This window comes from Vicugna pacos, chromosome 27 (genome assembly GCF_048564905.1).
Source record: "Vicugna pacos chromosome 27, VicPac4, whole genome shotgun sequence".
NCBI lineage: Eukaryota > Metazoa > Chordata > Mammalia > Artiodactyla > Camelidae > Vicugna > Vicugna pacos.
The window spans coordinates 24,201,535-24,211,788 of NC_133013.1; positions in this window are offsets into that span (position 1 = coordinate 24,201,535).

The window sequence follows — 10,254 nt, forward strand, 5'->3', positions numbered from 1 at the left end:
GCCCTCCGTGTCCAAGTGCTCAATTCAGAGGAAGCAAGGGAGGGGAGAGGTCCAGGAGAGCAGAGCTGCCCCTGAGGCCCCCTGGGTCTGTCCCAGGTCTGCTGGGGATGGAGAGGTGCCGTGCTCCGGGAACTGCCAGGGAGACCACACAAGGAAGCTGAGCGTGTCTGTGACAATAGGACTGGGAGACCAGGCACAGCCTGTCCAACAGAGATGCTGGGGGCTGGCCTGGGAGGCGGCAACCGGGCTGGAGAGCAATTCTGGACGAACGAGGGAAGCAGATCGCTAGGACTTGGTAGTTCACGGGTGAGAAGAGTGGAAGCAAGGAGAGGAGGAGCTGTTTCCCTCCCCGGGGCCGGGGTGGTGGAGGAGGACGAGGGGAGGAGGGGTAGCAGCGGGGACAAGCCTGAGTAAAGGCCCAGAAGAGGCAGGACATACAGGTAGCCAAGAAGAAGGGAAAGAGGAGAAAGTCGGGTGTGAGTGCTTTATTTCCTGAAAATACCTGGTCATCTGGACTGAGCGTTCCATTTGACCGCACAGGTTTTTTCAAAACCCTTTGGCCTAGATATTTATCACCATTTCTGACAGGTGCCGCACTGTCTACTGCCCTGAGGGTGACGGGTAACGGGTGTTAGGTAACAGAGCTTGCGCTCCAGTCGTACAGGAAGCCAGAGAATAGAACTGAAAGCAACTCTTGGGTCACAATTTATACCAGGAAAAAAGGAACCCACGAACAAATCTGATTCACTGCCTCTGCAGCTTTCTCCACTCAGCGTGCACCAGGTCACACCCTCAGCTGCACAGACAGCCGTCCTTCCCGGCAGAGGAGATGCTGCCAAAGAGGAAGTTGGCAAGTGTGTAACGGGGTGTGTAAATCACCACAGACCTCTTCCTGACAGAGGGCTGCTCAAAGACAGACTGGAGCAGAGGCAGTGGCCTCTGAAGTCAGAGCATCAGGGTCTGAACCCACGCTCATCTTCCTTGTGTGGTCTTCGGCAAGACAGTTTCTTTGGACCTCAGTTTCATCATCAGTAGGATGGGTGCAGTCAGCACCTGTTGTCAGTCACTATCCTTGTAAAGTTCAAAATTAAACATAAGTGCTAACTAAAAGCAAGAGATGATCATTTTTAATAAAAAGGCCCCCACCTCTGAATCTTGGGGGTGGCCCAATGTCCTCAGCATGCCCTCTGGAGAGCTGTGCTTACGTCACTAATTCCTTCCCCACGGTGACGAGGAGTCTAGGAGAAGCAGTGCGCTATTTGGCTGAACTGGACGCACGCACCACTCGGGTCTGACATGTAATTCCAGCCGCCCTCCCCCCGGCACTCCCAGGCCTGGCAGCCCCAGCACAGGGTACCTGAGAGGCCTGTCTGGCTGAACCAGGACGTCGGCCTATGTCTCATCCCGGCGTGCGAAGCGGCAGCACGAGCCCAGAACAAGGCCGCTAGCAGCCAGTGGGCACAGGGTCCCCGGGGCCACAGGCTTGTGGCTCTCAAACTGTGCTCAGCAAAGCCCCATCCGGGGCCAAAGTGAGGAGAAGGGGAGCCCCCACCCCATTTCCAGCTCTACTTGCAGACTTCACCCATTGGGTCAACGGTGCTTCTCACCCCTGGCTGCTCAACGGCATCACCCAAGCTTTTTGTTTGTTTGCGTTTTTAACGCTGACACTTTGGTCCCACCTTAGATGAACTGAATCCAACCCTCTGCCAGATGATCTTGAACATAAATATTTCAAACATTCTCCTGGTGATCCTACTATGCAGCCAGGATTGAGAATCTCTCTAATTAATGGGTTCTTCAGCTGAAAAAAAAAAAGTTTTAAAATCATTTTCTCATGGCACCACAGTGCGTATTTCAGACACTGAGTGCTCACTATGCCTGCCAGGAGCGGTACTGGGGATGCAAAGACAGACGAGTCTCTTTTCTATCCTATTGTAATTTCCACATCTATTTTACCTTCAGTGGATAAACGCAAGAGCAGGAACTCTGTGCGAGTCAACTTCCCTCACAACGAGCCGTGTACTCAGCACTGCCCACAAAGGTGTTCAGCAGGTAAACTCAGGATGTTTCTGCCAGGTCCTGCATGCACCCTCAGGGACACTGCAGTAATGAGCCACACAGGATACGTAAATTACTGCCCAGAACCACAAGGATGCTGGATGTAAGATCAGGCACCCAGAGAGTCGGGGCTCCGATGAGCCAACAATAACCAATAACCAATTAGGAAACAATAACCAATTAGGAAACACATCAGCAAGAGTATCCCGTCACAACAGCCACAGGCGTTAAGTTTCAGAGCAAATTTTCCTCAGTAACTTATCTCTGTTAGGATCTGTAAGAAAGACAAAGCAAAAACAACCTATCAAACTAGGCAGATGATAGAAACTGGAAATCCAATAGATACAAATTACTGAAACACCTTTAAAAACATCCTGGTCCTCGCTAAGAGCCAAAGATATACATATTTTCATGTAGTGGGAAGCATGACTGGAAGCAAACAAGGCTGATAATTCCCAAAGTGTCAAAAACAGACCAAGATGGTGGAGCCGGAGGGCGGGGAACTCACCTCCCCCAGTGAACACATCAGAAATACATCCACACGTGGAACAATTCCCACTGAAAACAAACCTGCAGACAGACTCCTGCACAACCAGGGCTGTCAGAAGGGTCCACCCGGAGTCAGGCAGGAAGGGAAGAGAAGCAACTGGATTGGGGTCTGTGCTGCCGGGAGGGGACTCAGTGGTTCGAGCACATTCTGGGTGCCCCAGTCCTGGGGTCTGACCTCAGGAAGACACGTCCCCTTGGCTGTAACAGAAGGGCTATGGGAAGCCTGGACCCCACTCGTGAGGAGTGAGCACATACTTGTTTATTCCCGAAACAGGGTGGAATGGGTGGACTGAGACTGGGCCTCCAACTGGTTTCCCACAACTGCCTCAGCACACACCCCAGCCTGGGCTGAGCAACAGCCCTGGCCCCACTTGCTTCACAAGCAGCTCCACGCTGGGGCGAGCGCTGCCTCGGCTGAGGGGAAAGCCCGGCTGTGAGGCACAAAGGCAGCCCAGACCCAGAGCCCTGCGCAGCCACGACTGGCACTGACAACAGGCAGTGCACCAGAAGCCAGATCTCAGACTGCGGAGGGGCAGCACAGGCCGTGCCGAGGCCCGCGCCGGCGCCCACGCCAGCCCCTCGCAGCGCGGCTCCCATCCAGGGTGAGGAGAGCACATGCTGACAGGCAACTGAGTGAACTTGCACCCGTCCCTCAGGGCTTCTGCTCTAGCAACTTGGGACCCAACCCTGCCCCCGGTAGGGTGGTGATGGCCACTGAGCAGAAGAGAAGCCCTGCTCACAGCTGCCCCTGGCCCTGGCCCCTCTACCTCTAGCCCCACCCACCTTCTGTCAAGGTGATAGCTGCCAGCACGCCCTGGAGAAAGATGTCTCATGTTCACGTCACATCCAGGTCCCCGACCAAAGCCACTGGGCACATGCAGACTGTACAGGGTTGCTGCCACACAAGGACACCTCTTCACGACCACAACAGGGAACTGTCTCACCTAATTTCACAGACAGAAAATTAAGCAAAATGAGAAGACAGGAACTTGTTTCAATTAAAAGAGCAAGAGGAAACTCCTAAAAAACAACTGATGGAACAAAAATAAACAATTTACCAGATAAAGAATTCAAAGCACTAGTAGTAAGAATGCTAGCTGAATTAGGGGAAAGAATAGATGGACACAGAGAGGATTTTTACAACGAACTAGAAAATATAAGAGAACCAGCCAGAACTGAAGAATACAATAACATAAATGAATAACACACTAGAAGGAATTAACAGTAGACTAGGTGATACAGAAGAATGCTTAAGTGATCTGGAAGACAGAATCGTGGAAATCACCCATTCAGAACAGCAAAAAGAAAAACAAAACAAAACAAATTGAGGAGAACACTTTAAGACATCTCAGAAAACATCAAGTGTACCAACATTTGCAGTGTAGGGGTCCCAGAAGGAGGAGACAGAGCGAAAAGGGTCAAAAATGTATTTGATAAAATTATGGCTGAAAATTTCCCAAACCCGAAGAAGGAACCAAACATCCAGGTACAGGAAGCACAGAAGGTCCCAAACAAGATGAACCCAAAAAGATCCACATCAGGACATATAATTAAAATGGCAGAAGTTAAACAGAGAATTCTAAAGGCAGCAAGAGAAAACCGAAGAGTTATATACAAGGGAACTCCCATACGGCTATCAGCTGATTTTTCTGCAGAAAGCTTGCAAGGCAGAAGGGAATGGCATGAAACAGTCAAAGTGCAGAAAGGGAAAAACCTGCAAACTAGGAGAGTCTACCCAGCAAGGTTATCATTTAGAACTGAGAGAGAGAGAAATAACTTGTCAGATGAGCAAAAACTAAGAGTTCATCAACACTAAACCAGGTCTAAAAGAAATGTCAAATGGTCTTCCCTAAGTGGAAAGTAAAAGGCTACAAGAAGTACCTACGTGGAAGGAGAAAGCCCACGAGAAAAGACAAACGTACAGTGAAGACTGAGGACCAGCCACTTAAATGAGCTGGCAGGAAGATTAAAAGTCAAAACCCTGTAAAAACAACTGTAACTTCAACAAGCAGTAACAGATGAACACAAAGATGCAAAAATAGGCCATCAAAACACAAAATCCTGGGAAGGGGAGTAAAAAAATGTACATCTTTTAGAATGTGTTTGAACTTAAATGACTATCTGTTTAAAAGAAGCAGATGTAGTAATGGGTCAACATATATGAACCCCATGATAACCACAAATCAAAAACCTATGACACAAAAACTAGAGAAAAAGGGACACAAACATACCCCTGAAGAAAATCATCAATTCACAAGCAAAGAGACTAAAAGAACAGAGAACTACAAAAACAACCAGAAAACAAGAAACAAAATGGCAGTAAATACATACCTACCAATAATCACTTTAAAAGTCAATGGACAAATGCTCTAATCAATAAACACAGGGTGGCTAACTGGATGAAAAAGTTAAGACCCAGCTATATGCTGCTTACAGGAGACTCACTTCAGAGCTAAAGACACAAACAAAGTGAGAGGATGGAAAAAGATACTTGAAGCCAATGCAAATGACAAGAAAGCAGGGGTTGCAATACTCATATCAGACAAAACAGACTTGAAAACAAAGTCTATAACAAAAGACAAAGACGGACATTATATAATGATAAAGGAATCAATACAAGAGGATATCACACTCACTAACATATACATGCATCTAGGACAGGAGTATCTAAATATATAAAGCAAATATTAACAGACATAAAGGGAGAAACCAATGGTAAAATCACACTAGGAGACTTTAACACCCCACTTACATCAATGGACAAATCATCCAGACAGAAAATCAGTAAGGAAACAGTAGTCTTAAATGACACATTAGACCAGCTGGATTTAACAGATATCTACAGGCCACTACATCAAAAAACAAACAAAACAACAACAAAAAACTCATCAGAATACACATTCTTTTATTCTCCACGGTAGATCACATACATTCTAGGCCACAAAACAAGCTTAACAAATTAAAGAACATAGATTTTATATCAAGCATTTTTTCCAACTGTAATGATGTGAAACTAGAAATCAATTACAGGAAGAAAAATGGGAAAAGCACAAACACATGGAGACTAAATAAACGCTACTAAAAAAAGCAGTGGGTCAGTAAAGAAATCAAAGAAACCAGAAAATACCTCGAGACAAATGAAAATGGAAACACAACTTCCCAAAATCTAAGGGACACAGCAAAAGCAGTTCTAAGAGGGAAGTTCACAGCAATACAGGCGTTCCTCGAGAAACAAGAAAAGTTTCAAACAATGTAACCATCTGAAGAACTAGAAAAAGAAGATCAAAGTCCAAAGTCAGTAGAAGGAAAGAAATAATAAAGATCAGAGAGGAAATAAACAGAGACAAAAAAGAAAAGATCAGTGAAACCAAAGCTAATTTCTTAAAATGACAGAACTGAAAAACCTTTAGCCAGGCTCATCAAGAAAAAAAGAGGACTCAAATAAACAGAACAGCAAATGAGAGAAGAGAAATAACAACCAGTATCACAGAGACACAAAAAGTCGTAAGAGAATACTACAGAGATGCCAACCAACTGGACAGCCTTGGAGAAAAGAACAGATTTCTAGAGACAGTTTTCCAGCACCCAAAGTACAGACACAGTTGTCGGGAAATGCAATTCTTTTACTGCTAGTGGGAAGGTAAGTTGGTGTAACTTTTCTGGAGGGCAACTGGATATATCTATGAAAAAATTTTAATGTGACTTTTGGTCCAAAGTAAACCAGCACTAAGAATCCATCCTTAAGTCTGTGCACACTATGGGGTGATAAAAATGCTCTGGAACTAGACGGGGGGGGGGGGGAGTCACACAACACTGTGAGTGTACTAAATGCCACTGAATTATTCACTTTAAAACATTAATTTCAGGCTGTGTTTTTGCCTCAATAAAAAGTTTTAAAAATTAAAAGAAATTCTAAATGCCTGACAGCATGTGTACGAAGGAGTTCACTGCAGTGAGGCAGGAATCAACCTGAGTGTCTGTCCACTGTGTGTCCGTTAATCACAGTATGGCTATACTCATGCAGCTAACAAGAAGTAATGACAAATTCTCAGTCTGATGGAGTACACACCTTGTTGTGGGGGGCAAAAAAAAGGACCTCAGAGAAGAATTCATAGAACAGCAAAAAGCAAAACCAAAAACCACTCCAAGTCTGTTCTGTCTCTGTAGGAAACACAGTCTACAGGAACACATACCACTACTAAACTTGCTTACCTGCGGGCGCTTTTTCCTTACAGATGTCTGCGTGGTTTACATTTTTTAAAGCTCTATTACTTCTGTTAAAAAAAATTAGAAACAACTTTTCAAAGGCAGAAAGACGGCTCTGACAGAATGAGAAGCAGAGACACCCCAGCAGCAATCAACACCGCTTGCACCAGGGACCAGGGTTCCTTGGGGAAACGCTGACCCCAGCGCTGGGGCAAGGTGGGGTACAAGGTATGTTGGGAACATCTTGTAATGTCAGAAATTACGTAAGTGTTAAAAAAGAAAAGAGAGTCAGGACATAGGAAACAACTTGCAGGGATATCCACTGGCCCAATCTGAGAACCAAAAACAAAACACGAACGAAAGGACAACAGTGAATTACAGACTATCGAATAAAAGAAGAATCCATCAGGTCATAATGAACATAAATAGATATAAAAACAAACAGCTAGGGGAGAAGGGAGGGAGAACAGACTGGTCAATGAGGAAGGTGTGCTGAACTGGAAAAACAATGTTTCACAACCATCACAGTAAAATGGAATCTAAAACAACAATCATGACAGCAAAGACGGACTCAGACCAACGGCAGCACTGTTTGTTGGAATCTAGGGAGAAGTCTGGTGAGGGGCAGGGTATTCGCACGGTCCTATAGTATGTCTCCATAGACTGCTTGAGTTGGGAGGGAAAACAGTTAACGATACCATGGAAAAAGTGGGAGACATCCTGACCAGCTGCGCTAGGAATTAATTTGTTGCCTCTTAGCTCCAAACTCACCTTCCTTGCTACACTGAAGCTGGGACCCTGCAAACTGCATTTCCCTTTTGCCAGGTGGCTAACAGGGGCCTCTGATGAGGATAGCAAGGCTGGAGACCACTTTTGTTTCAGTCTGGCCTGGTTCCCAGCAGCATCTTTCAAAGCAGTGGTTCTCTGCTTTTGTGGCTCAGCGGGCATCTCCAGGGGACTGATTCTGCAGCACAAGGCAGGCAGTGCCTTCCTGTTGGAAGTCTGACTCTCAAGCTTACGGGGTCCTCCTCTGAGGTTCTAAGTTCCTCCCTTTCCTTGTCTTCTCTTCCCTTGATCCTCGGGGTGATAGCTGTTTCCTACTAAGCTGCTTCAGAACTCTCTTTTATAGCCTCTTAATAGTTAACTACCTCTTACACAGTTAATTATTTATATTAAAATTTTCCTATTTACTTTCTCCCTCACTGGACCAGAATGAGCCACCAGGTGACCAAAATTAAGAGCACTACTGAGGGGCAGAAGACATCGTGTTCCCAGAGAGAAATGACACAGGCAGTGCTGGAGCCACCTGGAATGCAAAACAGTCTAAACTACTCAAGAGGAAGCACTGGATAAACCCAAAGTGAGCACCATCGTTTAAAAGGAGAAATTGTATTCTTCCAAAATGTCAATGTTGTAAGTGACAAAACTGGAAATACTCCAGAGTAAAGGAGACTAGAGAAACATGACAACTACCTGTAACACCTGATCCCAGACTAGATCCAGGGCTGGGGGCTGGGGGAAGGGCCTACAGAGGACATTATGAGGTCAACTGGAATACAAAGGGTATTTCAAACTACTGTATCTGTGTTAAATTTACTGAATTTGATCATCGTACTGAGGTTGGTTACAGATTATCTTTACTCTTAGGAAATACCCACTTAAGCATTAGAGCCAAAGGCCCATGACACATGCAGAGAGACAGCACATGCAAGAATACAAATGACAAATCAAATAGGGCAAGTTAATAGGTAGACCTGAATAAAGGATATTTTAGCCTCATGTGTACAATTCTTACTCTTGCAACTCTTCCGTAAGCCTGAAATTATTTCCAAATTAAAGTAACTTAAAAATAAAAAAGGCAATAGGGTATAGCAGTGGTTCTCAGCCTTCACTGCACTCCGGACACCTCAGTCCACTTCAGGAACTCTGGGACCCAGGCACCTGTATTCTTCAAGTTCCCCAAACGATTCCAACGTGCAGACAAGGGTGGGAAACGCTGGCCCAGTGGGACAGCTCATTCATTAAATTCAGACATAAAAAGTGGCTCTTTTGCCCTCTAAAGAACAGGCCCTGAGGAGCAGGGTACCAGGGTCATGCAAATTCCTAGTCTCAGCTCCATGAGGCATGGAAGAGACACTGGAGACACTATGCAGGTCAAGTTAAATCTGTACAGCCCTGGTCAACATGAACAGACTTCCCCATCCAGTGGTCCCCAAAGGAAAACGGCATTTCCATGACTCTGCCAGGAATTGAAGCCCAGTTTAAAGCTGGCAGGAACTAGAATGATTAACCTGGCTCCAGAGCCACCACATCCCCTTGTCTTTTTGGCCTCAACTGCTAGCACGGTCGGTCTGAGTCCAGCTGATAGAGCAAGGAGAAGCAGCTGCTCTCTCACCCAGCAAACCGGTGAATGAGTGAAGGGGGTGTGGAGCTGGCTTCTCGGAGAAGTTCAAGGACTGAGCCAGCAACTGGTGCATTTTTCCAAAGTGTTTTCCATCTCAAGCAGCTCAGTTAGGTCATGCAGAAAGAGCTGAGGGCAACCAACATCACAGCCCAGCTATTGCCCAGCTATTGCCCAGCTACTGCCCACCTCAGCTCCAACCCGTGACAGCAGTGCCACAGAACAGTACAGACGGAAAACCAGAAACAGAGAGAGGGAGAGACAGGGCTGGGAAAGGTGGGAAAGTGGTAGTGAAAGGCCACGAAGACAAGCAAACATTCTAGCCCAGCGCACAGCAGGTAGGAACAAGAGGGCGGACGGGTCAACAGAACATAGCTATCTGCAGTTCTCTAAAATCATGAATGTTTTGGTTAACATCCACTGCGTAAACAGGAGTTGGTTTTTAGTCCTTTCTCACATCACCTCTGTTTTCATGCAGGACAGCCTTGAAATATTCAGGCATATCAGAACTGACGGATCCAAAACTGAACATGAACTCATGCCCCCAGATGTGGTCCTTACCTGCTCCCTGTCTCTGCAACTAATTCTGTCTCCCCAGGTGACTGAGTCAGACAACTGAGACTCATCCTGGACTCCTTCCTTCCTTCCTCTCCCTTCTCTGTCCCACAGCCAATCAATGATGGAATTCTGCCAGTCTCCCCCATTCCAGACTCCCCGAGTCCACTTACTCACCACCTCTACCACTAGGGCCCTATTCCATGCTCTTGAGCTCTTTCCTAAATACTACATCTACGTCACTGAAGCCTCGTTACAGCCCCTCTGAACTGTCCCTATTCTGTAGCCCTACGGACGCCTACGACAGTTCTGCTTGCGTCACTACCACGTTCACACGTGGCTGCCTCTGCCTTCAAGTAAAAGATTTTACCTCCACAGGATGCCACGCAAGACCCTAGAAGACCTGGGCTCTGCCACTTCGACTTCTTTTCCCAGCCTTGTATTTTAAGCCCCAGGCACAATGAGCTAGGCCTCTGCACGCTCCA